Source organism: Anopheles aquasalis, chromosome 2 (genome assembly GCF_943734665.1).
Source record: "Anopheles aquasalis chromosome 2, idAnoAquaMG_Q_19, whole genome shotgun sequence".
Taxonomy (NCBI): Eukaryota; Metazoa; Arthropoda; class Insecta; order Diptera; family Culicidae; genus Anopheles; species Anopheles aquasalis.
The window spans coordinates 19,649,854-19,667,500 of NC_064877.1; the positions used below are offsets into that span (position 1 = coordinate 19,649,854).

A 17,647-nucleotide genomic window follows, 5' to 3' on the forward strand; every position below is an offset into this window, starting at 1 on the left:
GACACTCGCGTGCTCTCATCTCTTCTCTTCTCTTCCACATTGTATCAGGTGATGACGGGCTTTTAATTTATATGTAAATTTATAATACAGTTCTGTAAGGCGTTCTGATCTAGCATCGAAAGCCGGCCGGGCCATCCGGAGAAGTTTGTGTAATTTAGAGATAAACAGGAGGGCTCCATTTTTGATCGAATAAATTATGTGAACCAGACAGACAGACAAACCGGGGGACAGACAGAGCGATACCCCTCTGATTATTGGAACCTTGCTGATAAACGATCCAAAATGGATCGGTGAATATTTATGCGATTTTAATGAACAACGATATCGTCGTGTTTTTTCGTTGATTTCTATTCATGGAACTGTTGTTCAGCTTGTTAATGAGACATGATAAAACGACGCTCTATGGCACGGGACAGAGCGTAAAACATTTGTTAATTGAATAATTCATATCTTGTCCGTGGTGCCTGTTGGTTGCTAACAAAAGTGAGTTTAAATCTATCCATCATTTATTGTTATCACTAGTATCCACAGTGGTAGGGAGATGATTTGCTTTATGGGAAGTCATACTGCCAGGAAACGGTTGACTAAGCTTTCTGATAAGTTAAGCACATAGCTGCATTGGCCTTGAATCACAGTGCAACCGTTACCGATGGCCAACAGAGCAGAACATCAACAACATCAACACCACGGCGACACACTTCATTGGGCGAGCGCCGGGCCCCGGGGGCAATCCATTTTCTCTTTCCAATACCCCAATTCCAGTTTTCCAATTGACCTCCCCTGGGGGGGGGGGGGGGATCCAAAGAAACCCGAGCAGATAGAGTCGGAAAATCGAAAGAGGCCGTCACGCATAATGGTTAGATAAAAATTAATGTTACACTCGAAGGCACTCCCGCCGGACCGGGTACCGGAGGATCGAGAAAAGATGGATTTTCCGCTTCGGATCCGCTTTCGGGCGGAACAAGTCAGTCCCAACCGAACCGTACCGAACCGTAGTGCGTGCCGGGCACCTTTTCGTTTTCTTCGGTATTTCGCTGGGACTCCCCGAAAAAAAAGGTGCCACACACCAGTGAAAGAGCTCACTCTCGCTGCTCTCTTTCTTCTGGGTTATCGATGGAATAAAAAGAACCCCTGATAATCTAATGGATGAGCTCTGGAAAGGGATATATTTTTAGATGCAAAACGTGCTCCATTAATGGTTCTACTGTTCGGTTTGCGTGTCTGCGTAATGTAAAAGGAATACCGAGAACCATCATCAGCGCCATCGCTGAGGCCGGAGAGGAATTGCTTTTAGGCATGACCAGAACTGTAAATGTCCTGAAGTGGAGTGCTTCTGTGCAAGACCAAGAAGTGGAGTAGTGGCCACTAGCAATACCACGTATGCGTCGCAGTATGATAATCATTGGATCACTCGAAGCTGTAGGCTGGAAAGTCTGAGTCAATATCTGCGCCATACTCGCATGCTGGACAAACGGTTATAATTGGAAGGTCTGACCAGGCCAGACAGAAATTAAACATAGACGCCAGAAGGGTCACTGACCACCACGACCACCACCACCACCACCACTCTGGTGAGTCCATCAAATTTGGCAAATGGCCATCGGTAAAAAGCAAAAGAGGAAAACGCCATGCTCGGTGGAGCACGCGATATGCAGCCGCAGCAGATGCGTCCGTAATCAAACCAGACGGCGATTCCTGAATATTTCATGCAATTAGCTGCCGGTTTGCAGCTACCCTAGGCCCTAGCCGATGTCCGACGCACGAATATCGCAAATATATTCACCATCCGTGGAGCGGGAGCGTTGTTAAGGGCCAGCGTGGTCATATGACGCGCAGGATACTGAAATCCCCGAGAGCGAAACGACACTGTAGACGACAATGCGCTCCCTAACTAGCGGCCATCGGAAGCGACCGACTCGTCGACGATCATTCGGCGTCACCTTCAGGACGACAAATTGACGAATTCGACAGTGGCCTCCGGAGTACGTCATCCAGTTCGGTCAATCCGTTCGTTTGGTCCGGGATGTTTTTCCCTCCGTTTCGTTTGGCACACATTGTCCCTACGCTTCATCACACCATCACGTGCCACTTCATTACCGTCACCATATGCTGGAGGTGTCAGAGCTCGCCCTTTCGCGAAACGCTTGCGACATCATCGTAACCACCTTGCCTGGGCCTCCATTCATTGTTGCGTGTCGCGTCACCAAATTGTTCTTCCGTTTTATCGTTTCTCTGTCTCTCGTTCTTGCTGGAGGTGGAGAAACGCCTCGGGAAAATCCCAAATCCTGAAATGCGAAAATGCTAATGGTGCTTCTCCTGGAAAAGGGCGTCTACGTCAACAAGTTTACCCCGGTGCTCTGCACTGAATCCCCGACAGAAATATTCAAATGCCACGTAGAGCTTTTTGGTGGAAATTTTAATTTTCACACTCCAGACCAACGGTGCCACTCGGTTGTGACCGTGAAGGACGAAGACACCATCCCTTCCGACCACCATTAATGCGTCATGAGGACGGCCAACGTTGCTTTTGAGGGGGTGTAAAAGAAGGAGTTCTAAACGGTAAGCGTAACTTTCAACGAGCTTCATCCTCCGTAAGCAGGGTTATCTTCCATTTTGCAGAGTTTCTCTTGGGCAGACAGACAGACGGGAGACAGGAGTCCAAGGATTTCTCCTGCTAGGGATCCCGCGCCAGCTAAATGCTTTACCGGTGACACATAAAGCCCGTCTTCTGCAAGGTGCATGAAATCACAAAAAGTCAGATAAGTCAGGCGTACTCCGGTATGCTGGTGGTCTCTTCAAGTTCTCCAAAGTAGTGCCTTTTTGTGTGTGAGCGCACGTGCAAGATGCGGGCATAATTGGAGAACGTTTGTTTCTGCAAACTTTGCTCTTTGCTCTTATCAGTGGCCGCCAAGCAAGCAAGCAAGGAGCTAGAATAATGGAGCAGAACGGAGCGCGACTTAAGTAGTTGGAAAACATAGATTTAATATGATTACTGGCCAGCTGGCGGCACTGATGCACTGCTAACCCCGTAGGACTCAATTTATCTTCGAGGTCCTAAGCGGCATTAACGAAGACCCATAAGCCATCTCTCGAAAACAACTCCGATTCCTCCTAAGTTAGAGTTCTTGCTAACACGGTCCCAGAAAGCTTCGAACAAACCCAAATGCCTGCTGGTATTAAAAAAAGGAACAACTCCGGCTGCCGGTCCCGGCCCTGGTCCAGGTCCGGTCCGGTCCAGTCAGACATCATAATCTTGTTAATGTTGGCGAATTATTCCTCCATTCACACTCTCGGGCCCAACTCCTTGGGGGCCGTTTGTTTTCGGCCGCAAAAAGAAAGGCTGGAATTTAAAGCGAAGCATTTCGTGGAATTCCTTTCTCACCAACCAGGGGTCCTGGGGACAAAGCATCCCTTGAGCAGCGCTTCCGATCTAGATCCGGTTCCTTGGACCTGCGCCATCGAGCGTGTGCTGATGAATAATGTAAATATGGTTGGGCGACCACCGGGCGGCTTTTGCCGGATTCCTTGTTTCCTTGTGCGACCACAAGATCCTCCCGACAGACGTTAGCCGCCATGGCGGATTGCTGCGTAGTATGTGGTGTCCGCTTATTCGGTTCCGTTTCTCTGCTTCGGTCCGGAGAGGATTAGTTTTCGGTAGTGGAGGGAGGGAGAGAGAGAGGCTTTGCCCCGGGCAAGGTAACCCGTTGGAGGTGACTGTAACAGCACACCAATGGCCCGAAACGAAAGGGGTACGAAGGCGTCAGAGTAGTAATACCTTTAACCATTGCTCTTAATGCTGCTTGCCCTTGCGCATTGCGGGAACCCTAAAGCTCTTGTGAGTTCCAGCTCAGACAGCCCAGACTTCTGCTGTTGCTGCTGCTGCTGCTGGCACAGTTGGATACACCATTCCCCAAACCCCCTCACCCCCCCCCCCCCCCCCCCCGGCCGAGAAGCTGTCGAAGTGTTGGAAAAACTATTATTGTTTAATGGAGTTGTGGGTGCGAGCAAGGATCGAGCAAGGACGACCGAAGGAGAAAAGCGAAACGAAACGGGATTTCATGCAATCCAGCAGACCAACTCCCTAAGGTGTGTCCCTCAGCAACATACTGGACACCAAAGGTTGCTAGCAGCGAGCTTCCACTCCAAAGGGCCATACCAGAAGCGAGGGCACCTCGTTTACGCTGCACAAGCGGCACGGTAGCACCCATTAAGCATGTGCGAAGCCCTCTTAAGCGAACCTCCGCGCGCTTATCTTGCTCCGATTTGTGACTCGGCTCGGGGGACTGCACACAAAAAAAATACCACGCCCAAGCACCCCACTGCTCGGTTGGAAAATAATGGAAAAAATAAGTTATTTGCACAGCGACGACGTGTGGCTGGTGGTGGTGCAAAAGCTCTCTCTTCCTCCTCCTCCCCCTCGTGTAATGCTCGTCCGTGAATTCTTTCACGTCGTCGACGCAGAGATGGAGCTGCCTCGGAGGTGCCATTATGCATTTTACGGTACCCGGGAGCGCCCGGTCGTATTCTAGAACATTGCTTTTCCAACAAATCCTCGTTTGGCCTCAGCCAAGCAGAGCAGAGCGCTAGCACCACGGAAAGTGCTGAGCTTTTGTGAAACTTTCACCCCGGCAATGATTGCTAATGTGTTAGCTCATAAATCGTGGCGGAAGCGATAAAACTTGTATTTTCTATTAAAAACCATTATAAATGCCATGAATATTTATGCAAACATCCAACACAACGGGGACAGGGCGTCTGTAGCATCATAGGAAACTCTACCAGGAAGCAGCAGCACCAGCGCCAGAACCTTTGAGGTTGAATAAACATTCATTTAAACTCCGAATCTAATAATCCAACTTCAATTTCATAAATTAACCTTCTCCGGTCCGGCTGACCAACCGACCGTCTGACCGACGGTGAGCCTTATCACTTTATCGACTGCCATTGGCCTGAGCGGCAGCAGTTCGTGAGCTACGCTCGACTATCTCCGTATCTAGCGTATCTCCCTGTTGCCCGGAGCCGATTCTTCAATAATAAAGTTGGTCCTTCAGACCACTGCACGCAATCCACGGCAGGACTCTCGAGCGACAAATTCGAAATTAAACTTTTTCGAAGAAAACACACCGAAGCACGTCCTTGGACTTTGAGTTCCCGGAACACGGAACGACTGCTTAGCTCCCTCTAAGAGGGAGGAAAAGTTAATTAAAAAAAGGACCATCCTGAAGGCCTGCCTAGTGCGCTGGTCCTTGAACAGGTCCTGTTGCATGATTTCCAAGAAATCGTAGAAAGCATTCCAATGACGCTGACGCTACAAGGCCAGCCCTGAGCCCATGGCCAGTGCCGGTACGGGTACCGTGTTTGTACTGCATGGTTTTTTAATAAAGCAAATACTGCCCGTTGCTCGCTCGCTCACTCGCTATTGATTATGTTTTATGTGCTTGGCAATATGTGTCATCGGCACTCACTCTCCGAGGCCTTTTTCATTTTACGGGCGCCACGCAGGGCGACGGCTGTCGGATTGTTCCGAATTCTCTGAATAATTCACCGGCACAGATACGGCAGCCGAAAGGCCACCGGAATGCCATTGATCCAGGAAAAGGGCCTTAGCATGGCATCATCCTTCCCTTGGAGCCAAGTGTCGCCGTTCCGGTTAAAGATTCACCGAATGGCGGTCCATCCGGCGGTGGTGTTGTACTTTCTCTTCGTTCTTCGGCATGCGGAAAGTATTATCCGTGGTCCGTGCAGATCGATCGATCGATCTAGAGCCGGGGATATGTTTTCAATTTCGATCTTTGGGTTTGGCCCCCCTTTGGGGAGAAAGAAGGGATAATCCCGGAACGTCGTAAGTGTCAGCAAGCGAGTGAGCGAGTTATGTTGTTAGTCCCTTCTTCTGTTGCACCATGTTGTCCCTTTTCTTTCGCTGGCATCACACGCGTGCGGCTGACAGTAAAGGAAGAACCACGCATGAGCTTTGACCTAGGGATTAGCGCTACCGACGAATCGATTAGCCGTAAACGAATTAGCGAACGAGAGTTTTCGGACACGACGAACCCGGAGAAGCCTAATCAGCTCTTCACTCCTTACGTGCGAGGAATACCAAGTGTCGCTACAGACGAGAGTCCTCTTAACGTCTCGCTAGGTCAGCTTTAATCTAATCTTCGAATTCAATGTACTGCGAAAGGCTTTCACTTTATTCAATTTTCTTGCTAGCACTCGATGCCCCAAAATGGGATGCTTTCGATCATAAAACACACCTCACTTGGCACCTTGATCTTTCGCTGTAACGAGTTGAACCGTCCAGCACCGGAAAAGAGTGAAGGAAGGAAGGCTGTGACCAATAATAATTCACTCTGCAAACGATGATCACAATCACAGCAAAAGCAATAAAATAAACGATCTGCTCACCACCATTTATCGACAGTCTCGAGTGTCCAGACGCCATTCCGATGACATTTATCATCGATTTCAAATGGGCAACAGCACCTAGAATGGGGACCTTGCTCCTTTAGGCCCCTTTTTATCGACAACAATCTCGAATTCTTCTCGAGAAAAAGGTAGATCCCCCGTCGGATGGAGGGTGTTGAGCTTCTGCATTCGAACATTGCGAAAAATAACATTGCGCGACGCGTGGCACCACTTATGCCCTCCTGCTCAATGATAACGCTCGCCAACGCCACCATCGTAGGCAGCTTTTCCGGGGTATATTTTCCATCCGGAGCGCGATGGTGACATTTCGGCGTCATGCTTCGCTGACTGACTCCCGTCCAACGTAACGCAACGCAACGGAAGGCAGCACCAACATGACGGAGGTGCGTGCGTGCGTGTGCGGCATGATTTATGTCGTATTATATCTAAAATGAATAACACATGCCCTCGCCAGCGAACCGGGTGGTAGGTCCCTTTTACGGTAAAAGCTATAAGCTGTTCTTTGCCACCAACACCACCACCGCCACGACCACGATGATCCTAACATGAGTCCTGCGCATCCTGCATGCTTATTATGAGGTCCTTCGAGGAAAAATCCCCCCTATTCGTTCGTTCGTTCGTCCGACCGGCTGGGTAAGCTTACGCAGTTTTCCCAAATTTGGCCACTTTCCACACAATCGCAACAGTAGCACCAGCAGCAGGAGCATGTTGAAATGATCGATCGGTGTTTTGTGTTGTAATGTGTTTTGTGAGCGAGAGCGAGCAAATTCAGTTACAATTCCCAGCACCAGACACCAGATCCGCCTTCCACGGGATCTGGGATCTCCGGCAAAACCGGCAGAACATCATCATGATCCCTTCCTCTCCTCGAAAGCCGGCCCAAACCGGATGCTAGCCCGCGAACACCGGAAACCACCCGCAGGTCGCGGTGCCTTGCCCACGCGAGGATGATGATTTATGTTTATGCTGCTTTTTGGGGGACGGCGCATACACCGTGGCCCACGTTGGTGCTTTCATTCCTGGCCAGTCTGTTGGTCTGTAGTGGAGAAGGTGAGCTTCAGTTATATTCAAAGCGCAGCGCAGGTTCGCAGGTTTATGTTTCGACGCTTCGCAACAGACTCATCCGGGAGAGGGGAATGAACATCAATAGGATCGTAATTCGCGTAAAAGCTTTCAATTCAATTGCAATACAAACGATGGCACTAGAGCGGAGAAATTAATTTCTATCTCTCGGTCCTGTTCAGGTGCCCAGGTGGGGACCAGCAAAAAAAGGACCGGAGGATTTTTAAGCGGTTGACCGGTTTGTTGGGCCACCGCTTTTTGTCTTTTGAAGCCCCGTTTTGGGACATTTTGGGCTTCACAAGGGCGCAGCAGGAAACCTAAAACCATTCCGAGTCTTTTGCGAGTTCCAAACGAACCACCAAACCGGGGAGGGGTGGTTCCAGTGCTGCTAATTGAAACATCGGCCAGACACGGACCAGAGTTACAGACAGACAGGCAGCAGAACCAGTACAAGAGAGCCATCGGTGTCCCTGGTCCCCACGGGTGGTTGGTAACGAAACAGAAAGCCAGCGTCACTCGGTATTCTGGTGGCCGTGTCGAGTTTCCCGCTTCAGGAAAAGCTTGTTCTTGGTTTCTCCTCGACGAGTGGACGCGCCCCGGAACCTAAGCCCTCAGGGAGTGAGCGTTTGCGAACCGAAATATCTTGCGGTTAGGCTGCTCCGTGGTTCTGCCAAACCAATTCACGAATTTCGGGCCCAACAGCAAGCCAGCGAGAAGGTAATATTATTCTCGGTTTTGGGTTTCCCCCCTCGGGGCCAAGTAGTGACTATCAAACGCCACTATTGCCAGACCATCGTGTCTCAGGCCACCATCAGGCTCGACTATTGGGCGCTCTGGGCGCAGCTATGGTTGGCCAGTTGTGCGAATGAGTTCTATGATTAAATTAATTAACGCGACGGACGCGATGGATACGCACGCCCGCTCGCTCGCTCGCTGCTGATTGCTGTCGTCGCGTGGTGAGCCCATTAATTGAAACCAGAAATTGGCAACCCCCACTGGCACTTGTTACTGGTGGGTGGTGGTGGTGGTGCTAGTGAGAGTGTTGATGCTTTATGGTTAATGAGCCGTTTATAAGATAAAGCGACAACCGCATAGATGGCGAATGACCAAACACTTGGCTTGATTAAATTGACGCAGTTAAACCTCGTGTAATGCAATAACGCAATTGGCGCACTTTCCGTGGTGTGACTGTGTGTTCTGCTGGTTGGACATTAATAAGCAAAGAAATAACGATAGATTGACCGGCGATTAATATTAATAATTAATGTCGGTGGATTGAGCCATTAATCGAGTTTCATTGCTTTCGGCGAAGGGATTTCCGTTTGAAACGCCAACAAGACATCTTCGTCCAAATTGAATCTAAGGAAGGAATCATAACGAGCTCATCCGGATCACTTGGTGGTGATTCAATGCTCCATAATCTACGCTTTATGAGTTCCCGCTTCAATCCATAATTTTTGGCACCGAGGTTACACCATTAATCAAAAGAAAATACGCGTTTCCTTTAAAATGAAAACCGTTCACTTTTTTCTCGTCGCCTTACTCCAACTGAAACGGAACGGATAACCCTTCATTACGCCGCTGGCAAATCACAGACCGGAGCGAAGGCATTGAATCGGGGATAACGATTAATTATCCCTTTTCGCTCGAACCTAATCCCTCCCTGCTGCTTTTGCAGGATGCGGATTCCGGATCTTATGGATTCCAACCGCTCCGGTTCGCTCCGATTGGCTCGGACCGCATCATCGGTTAGTTGACGCACCCGTTGAAAACCCCACACAGAGCACAGAGCACTGGATGGTGATGGTGGAAACATGATCGCCAACACGACTGCCAGAGACCGGGGCTCGGACTGTCGGACTGTCAACAGTACCGCGGCGCCACGCCAACAAATTCCAATCACGATGCTCCACACCGGCAGGGGGAACTAGATAACGAGAACCACCCACGATGACGGAGACCATCAGTGAAGTGAAGCGAAAGGCTTCGCGCGCAACTACGACGGTGATGATCCGATACGCGGTTGCCTCTCCGCTAAATCATTGCTTCGATGTGCACTCGTGTGGCGGGGAGTGAATGGGAGTGCATGTTAGTACAAATCGCCATCCCCCACCCGCAGGTAGCTAGCTCTTGGGATCAATGTTTTGCCATGTTTTGCCTAACGGAGCATAAAATTATCGGCTCGCTACGCTACGGCCACGCGAATGGTCTGATGGATGTTTTGAATTTCACTTTTCACTACAAAACGACCAACTCTGGCACAACTTCTGCACTCCGAGGGTGGCCGATTGCATACGTCTGTTAGTGCAGTGCGCACAGAAGGGCGGCCTTTTGAGCGGATTAATTATGATGTTGCAGATGGCATGTTATAGCGTGCAGCAGCGTGCAGCAGCAGCAGCAGCAATGCAGCAAACTCGCCACTCAATCATGTCGATTACGATGACCGGTGGTCTGTTTTGATGGACGGTGAAGTTCCGTGGTTTGGCACGTACGATCCGGTTTGTGGTACGTGATCATTGGAATTGGAAGACGTGAACCAACCCATCGAGTGAGGGAATGCAAATGAACATGCTGAACGATGGTGAAAGTGATTAATTGTTATCTTTTCGGTTCGGATCCATGATCGACGTGATGTTGATGATGATGGTCATGGTTGCCTCGGCATTGTAAATGGCTTCGGCTGGGTTTCCACTTTTACTAACTTTTAGTTCGCATCGCAACTGATCGTGGAAAGGCTTCCATAGACCGTGGCAACAATGTGATCGAAAAGGGGATTCACTTCCGAAGTGTAGAAAACCCATCGAGAGCACTAACAAGAGAGGGTGTGATATTCACCCTTCCTCCTTCCCTCTTGGTACAAGGCTACACAGACAAGCACCGTCCGTGGATCCAGTAATTTAATCCCATTCGCCACCGTTGATGTGTCGCCAGCTGCCGTGGTACGCGCAATGCCCGTGACTGTCCCATCACAGGACCAGGCTTGACCATCGCTAGGTTCGCTGGAGTTGGCCGGATCCGAAGATGTGATCCATTTGACGCGCGTAGGCATGGATATGCTCGGTTGCAATAACATCGCATCGCGTAATCGCCCATGAGATACAAACCTTCCCGTCCGCTAGTGTCCGAGTGTTTTATCGAATCCGAATCATTGTAATTTAATATGGCCCTGAAGTGATGGTGGAGCTGTCGGTGCTGGTGACGCTGGTTCGATCACGGGGAGATGCTTTGCCCGGGCACCGGGCACAAGGCCGAAACCGAGGCTCCTGGGTGGCCATCGCGAGCCATGCCAACCGCACAAACCGCACGCTTTATTCTCTCGCAGCCAGCAGCCAGCAACTAGCGGCCGGATAATGTTGGAGCCCGTTGGCAACACAAAACCAGCGGCAGAAACATGTCAGCGATCCAACCAACCAGCCAGCCAGCCAGCCACCAGGGAACATGCCGTGAAAACCACACATTAATTAATGCGGAGTGTTTATTACGGCCGGTTGCAGTCATCCCAGGTCGTCAGGAGTATCGTCGAGCGCAATCGAGACCAGAGGCCATTCTTTCATCGCGACGAAACGCGAGAACCTGCTCGCTTGATTAACAATCGCCGTTGTTGTTAGCGGATCTCGCCCCCGTCGCAAAATCTGGTTGAACAGGGAGCGGTACAGAAACAAACAAAAGACGTCAGAACAGATTGCTCCCACGAAACCGATCATTTTGTGATTTTCCGAGAACACCAAAAAAACAACGAGCAAAACACAAAAAAGACACCACCTTGTTACCTTGAATTGGTGGTTTGGGGGATGGTTGAAGGAAACTCGCTCGCTCAGAGTGAAGCGAGCTTTCCTGGGGCGCCGGTGAAAGCAACGCAAAATCCCAGGCCAATGGAGCATCCCTTTTTTCTGCTGCTGCTGCTGGCCTTCGCATTATTTTCCACGAGTTTCACTTACACAACGAACACACATACACACTAACAGCGAGCGAGACATAATCTTCTTCCCCCAAAAAAAGCAGAGGCCCCAAAAACCGATGCGAGGGCTGAGTGTCGCCGAAGGACATTTTTCCACCCGGGAGTTAACTTTTAGGCCGCATCTGTTGGTGAAAGTTTCCCAGTGACGCCCACTCTCTTCCTCTTCTTCTGCGCCACTCTCTCTCCATGTCTCTCCATTTCCTGTGGTCCTCTGGTGGCTCTTTATGCACGCCATTAGCGGTACCCTTTTACACTTGTTACAAGGAACCCTTACTGTTGTCCTTCGCATTTTTTTTGCTTGCTCCTGTCTCGCACTTGAAGGTAGTCCCCCCGCTCCCGTTTCGTTCGCCTTTTTTCTCCCCGTTTTTCAATTTCCAAACTCCGTGATGTGATTGCTGGGAAATTGTTATCATTTTATCATTCTTTTCGGCAAACCACAGCGCGCTCGCGCCCCACTTTCGTGCGCCATTTTAACGGAGACAAATCCGCCGAAACCAACCAAGGCTCCAAGTGCCAGGGAAGGTGGAAAAGATTAATCCAATCAAAGGCAGGAGCCCCATGCCAAACGGAAAAAGGGGCATGTTCCGAAACAGAATTCGGTTCGGTCTTAAGCTCTCCTTACAAGAAACCCCTTTCTTTCTCGGCTTCTAAGCCGTCAAAGCCGGTGTTTGATTGATGAAGTTTTCTTCGTAAAGCTTCTTCCAATTCGTGCTGGCACTAATCGCGTGGTTTCGGCGACGGTTCCCTGACGCACACACCATGGAATGCTCATTAGGTTCCGGTCGCGTACGGTCTCGCTGGTACGCAGAGATCGGAAAGAGTTTAAGTATATTTTTATGACCATGGGCCTGGCCTCCATCGATTCGCCATGCCAGAAACACTCCAACAATTCCGGGGTCTCGTTTTGTGTGGTCCTCCTTTTGGGTGAGTAAACGGTTTTCCAACCCAACGACGAAACAATTGCCCGTTGCTTTGCGAGCAACTTCGCTCTTGCGCTCGATTGTAGATAACGTAACGTGCCTCAGCCATCAATCATTGGATGGAGCAGGCTTGGCGCTTGCCACTGAAGTTATTGCCGGCCGTACACGACTTCGTCACCACGTCATCACCATTAATGGTAGTCACTTGGTTGAATGAAAATTTATGATCTGTTACAGCAAAATTACTCGCACTGCGGTGCGGTGTCAGGACAAACGGGGAGTACAAACCGAACAGAACACCAACCCGAGACGCATCCTCACAAAAAGGAAGGACAGAAAAGGGAAAAAAGGAAAAGTAAAAAAGCGATTCTGGTAAAGCTCAGCGCTGCCGCAATCAAACGCAAAGTGAACGCATTAGCTTCATTCGGAAATTCGGCGGTTCGTGTGAAAGGTTTTCCGCGAAAAAGTAATTCCATCTCGTTGGTTCGTTGGTTAGCCGTCGCTAGGGTGGTTGCAACCCCTTGTTTTTGTATCTCTGGCAAAAGTCAATTTGACAGTTCTTTAATCATTACGCACGGATCCACCAGCCGATGGAGCTGACATGCTGACTGACTGTCTGGTTAGCTGGTTGGTTGGTCCGTAGCAGTAACCGGCGCCGATGGCCACGCATCTCTCTCTTTCGTGTCGCTTCTCCCGGTGATAAATCGCCCATTTAATTACATTTTGTTTCACATCCGGGTAATGTGGCCGTCAATCGAGTTTCAAAGGGGCGCTCGGCAGCAGCAGCAGCAGCAGAACCTCCAAACATCTGGTTACAATAATGGAAAAAGGCGCGCACCCCAGAGGGTGACTGATGATCTGTAAAGAAGGTTGGCTGGGTGGTGGCCCGCCCTCTTTTATGACGTTTGTTTTAGCCCGCGAACGAAGCTCATAAAATGCTCCTCAAACGCAAACAGACAACGTACAACGTTACAACAAAGACACCAGCAGCTGAACCCACCATCGGATCGTCGTGTGTCCCGAGATCTATGATGGGTTGCGAGCGAAAACGAGAGCATAAACAAAGGGTAATTGGGGGGGGGGGGGGGGGGGGGTGCATTGTGTTCCCCTTTGGGGACCGCAAAACGAAGCGGAATGAAATGGAAAATCTGTTTACACTTGGGAGAGGGGTGCGCCGGCCAACCTGGTCCCGGCGTTAGTCCTTTCCAGGCTAACGGAAAACAAATCAAAATTACGATGAAATCACGCCGGAGATTGATCCAGTGCAGAGGTTGGCAAGTCCCACGCTGGCAATCCTGGCAAACACACCTGTGAACCAACGTGTGGTGGTCATCGCCAGCAGCAGCATCACCGGGCATCAGTCTGCAATGTCGGTTGGTGATGATTTTCCTTTTCAATTACGAGCTCATTTCCACCCTCCGATTGGCACCGATCGAAATCGTCGGAAATGGCGCAACAATCGGGGACGGGAGGAGCTACTAATGTAAATTGCATTAACCCCAACAAAACCCACTCTTTATTAGCAGCAATAGTGGAACGTTGATGGAGATACTTTATCAAAAATGGACCCCAAACCACACCAGTCTGTGCGCCTGTGTAGTGTAGTGCTTCTCCTTCCGGTTTGCACTGTTCAGCGTTGTCATTATCAGCATCATCATTATCATCATCATCATGGCCATCGTTACCGTTCCGTGACCACGAGAAGGAAAGCATGTAATGCTCTACTTCTCGCTCACTCTCTCTCTCTCTCATCGGTCTTGTTTCATGGAAAGTATTTTTATCACAATCCTGGCGATCGATGCCGATCCTTTGCCCGGCAACACACCCGGAACAGTGGCGAAAGCTCCCGACATATAACGGCCATGCCCCCCAGGGAGCAACAGAGAAGGACTTGCGATACATTGGCCCATCTCCTTCTCTGTGTCCGTTACAGGCGGGCATTACGATGTAAATTTCCGGAATCGATCCGATCCGAGGCGTCTCCACTTGTCGAACAAGATGAAGCTTGATCTCCCTTTCTCTCGTTCTCTCTCTCTCTCTCTCTCTCACTCTCGAGCACCCAAGGACACACTTCAGTCAGTCAGTCAGTCAGCAATAACAGCAGCAGCACCAGCAGCACTCCCCTCGAGTAGTTGACCTCGTTCACGGTGCTCGCATCATCCTTTGCCTCTGTTTGTGCTGCTGGTGATGGTACCGTTGAGACGCTTCCCGCTATCTGATGATAGGAAAGATTAATTGAGCGGTTGTTACAAATTGATGATGGCCCCAATTCACCCTCTAGCGTTTGTGGCGGTGAGGAATGGAGGCGCACGGTATGGAGGCGCATGGTATGGAGGCGCACGGAATGGAGGCGCACAGAAATTCTGTGTGACCTTAACGATTGGAAGAGAAGCTTTCATCGAATGCGAACACGACGATGGATGGATGACAGGTTTTCAGTTCCCTTCCCAAACCCTTTGCCATCGAACCTGTTGTGCTCGAAACGCACGCATCCGAGAATCCCGTGGAAAACCTGTTCTGTTTTATCACAAAATTTCCCACAAAAAAAGAAGCTGCCACTCGAGCTCGAGGACGAACCCGGGGCGAGTGGTTTCGGGAATGTAGATCGGCATTTGTTGCTTGACATTTTTGGAATATTTCCAACCCTGTGCGCTCTACGAAAGATCCAGTGGTGGTGTTGCTACCGAGGGCATGTTGTGTTTACCGCGAAGAGGTGAAGCGAAACGTTCCAAAATGAAATCCAAACAATTTACCGTAACGCGAAACCGAAACCGACGCGAGCTCCCAGCTGAAACTGGGTTAGCTGGGTTGCTCACCTGTCGCCTCCCTCGGTCGGTGTGGCGAGCCAGCAGCAAAAGGGTCCCAGATTCTCCGATTCCGAACCGCCAGATACTGTGGAAGGTCCGTAATTGACCTTATCGCGTGCTGTAGCGAACACAAACACACATATCTGGCCTGGTGTGCCGTGAAAGGCAAACCAAAGGAAACCTCCTTCTCAACGGTACGAGCAGCTTGGTTTGGCTTGGAAAACAAACCGAAAAAAAGCATAAGCTAATGCTGGGCACCGTCTCCGCATCCAAGCATCATCCCTTGGAGTAATCCTCTGCCTCTCATATCGCTCTAGTCTGCAGTGATAGTGAAAACGGGAGGCCGGCGGTGAATCGTCAGCGTGTTTGGAAAACTCATTTTCACCAATTCGCTTGAATGGAACGGGGACGCGAAGCCACCGAGCCACCACACCGAGAGTAAGGCGTTGGTCCGTGCGGTTGTGTGGTACGTGATTAGACATGCAAGGGGTGGTGTGGGTGGTGGTGCCTCACTCCCTTCTTTTACACCTCCTGCCCCGTTATCGCCCGCGTAATTTGAATGTCGCGTGACATTCTGTTCGTCGTGGCGCGCCATTGTTTTGCTTTTGGTTCTTCGGTTCCACCACCAACCACCACCCAGTCCGCCACTTGGAACGGCCCATTTTATTATCCCACCATGCAGTTCCAGCTTGTAATTGGATGAGTTTATTTTTCCAGCGAGCGAGCGAGCGAGCGAGCGAACGGTTCAACATAAGGACTCCCGGTGGCACCTCGTCATTGATCGTTAAGTGGGAGGGTGGTAAAATCAGGGAGAGTGTTGTGCGAACTGTTTCGTGGTTTCCCAGCTTTTTAGCTCTGCCTCTTTTTGCTCTCGCGCCACGACGAACACAATACAGAAAGTTCCCTGCATTTCCCTTAGAACCGTGGGCCATTTGCTTGCTTTTTCATTCGTTTCCCTTCCCCCGGGGGTGGAGGTGGAAGGCTTTGAAACAAAACAATCGAAACCAAACCAGAAGAAGGAAAAGAAAGGGCGACCATAATCGTGGGTGTGAAGCGATGATAATGATGCTAACGACTAACGGCTATGGCATGAATAATTGAAAAAGAAACCCCCTCCCCATTCCGAACTTGGCGCGAATTCGAACAATGATAAGGAGCGCAGGAGCAGGGGCAGCATCCGAGAGGCAACGAAGGCAGATATTTAACGATGCGAACGGAGGGAGCGCACAAAGCGCAACTAATTAAGCAACACTTATGCCCATTAGCATAATATTTGTGAACAAATTAGATAACACGCGCGCAGCTCCAACACATTCATACGCGAAGTGTAAAAAGGACGTGCTGCGCGTGAACGAAGGATGTAAAAGTACGCAGCCACTTCTGGCGCCTCCATCAAAATGAAGCGCACAATTCGCTTTACAATTCGCTTTCCCGCATTGAGGCAAGTGCTCGCAAGTGTACCTGTTGCCTGCCACCAGCACCACAAACAGTGGCCAATGTTTCAATTTGTGCCGCATCCGCAGCTCACGAGCGTTTTTTTGGCCAGGACCAGGTTGCCCTAATCCGGATTAAACTTTAAGACCTCGCTCCGGCCCGGTGTCGCGTAAAACTTTTTCGTAACGAACCCTCTCTCTCTCCCCGGAAAAAGAGGAGGAAAAAGTTATCGTGAAGCTAAACTCGGTGCCCGCATGCGAGGCTGTCGATGCAAAGTCAAATTAGAGTTTGAAATTGGAAGTAGCATGAGGGCGTGGGTGGGGCGCGGGTTAGGTTGGAATGGTTACTAATAGTGTAAAATGGAGCCCGCGATCGTAACGGTATTTTGAACCACCACTATCATCTCATCGTGGCTCTTCAACGGCGGTGTAGTAATCCAATTTCGAATTCATGCCAAACGATAAGACCAGACCAGGGAAGCAGGCAAACAGGCCAGGTGGCAGGCACTTGGTACAGTGCAACTTCAACCGAAAAGCACTTTCTCTCCGCCACAAGGACTCTCTAAAGCTCAAGTGATGGAATCCGCGTTGGCACGAACCAGGTGTTTGTGCTTTCCGAAGAGGTTTTGTTGTGGCTAAACATTAACGATTAAACGATTTGCACTCTCGTGCTGTTGAGCACTGCCCTTACGTAGGTATTTTATTTTATTTTGTGCTTTTATTTTTACATTTTTACTGAGCGAAGAACTAAAAAAAAAATATTTAAAACAGTATGTCCGTGGTGCAGTACATATCGCAACTTTAATGCAAGTGATCGGTTGAAGGTCGGATTCCATCATTGCATTTAAACGATTGAACGGAGCTGCACTTCTTTTACTGACTACCTAAGTGAAGTTTTTGCTTACTACGTTGAAACTATTTTGAATAGAATAATGTAAAACACGTGTTTTTAAAGTAAAATCGAATAAACCATAACTTTTTCCGCATTAAAATGTTACCGAATATTCAAATTCGAACATCAAATTACATAAAAATGTATGC

At 49.7% G+C, this 17,647-nt stretch overlaps 1 protein-coding gene across 9 annotated transcripts in view; it reads left to right on the forward strand.

The window, feature by feature from the left end:
- Positions 1-17,647, forward strand: part of LOC126569340 (dystrobrevin beta) — a 36,562-nt gene that overhangs the window by 7,924 nt on the left and 10,991 nt on the right. The gene's annotated exons all lie outside the window — the stretch shown is intronic.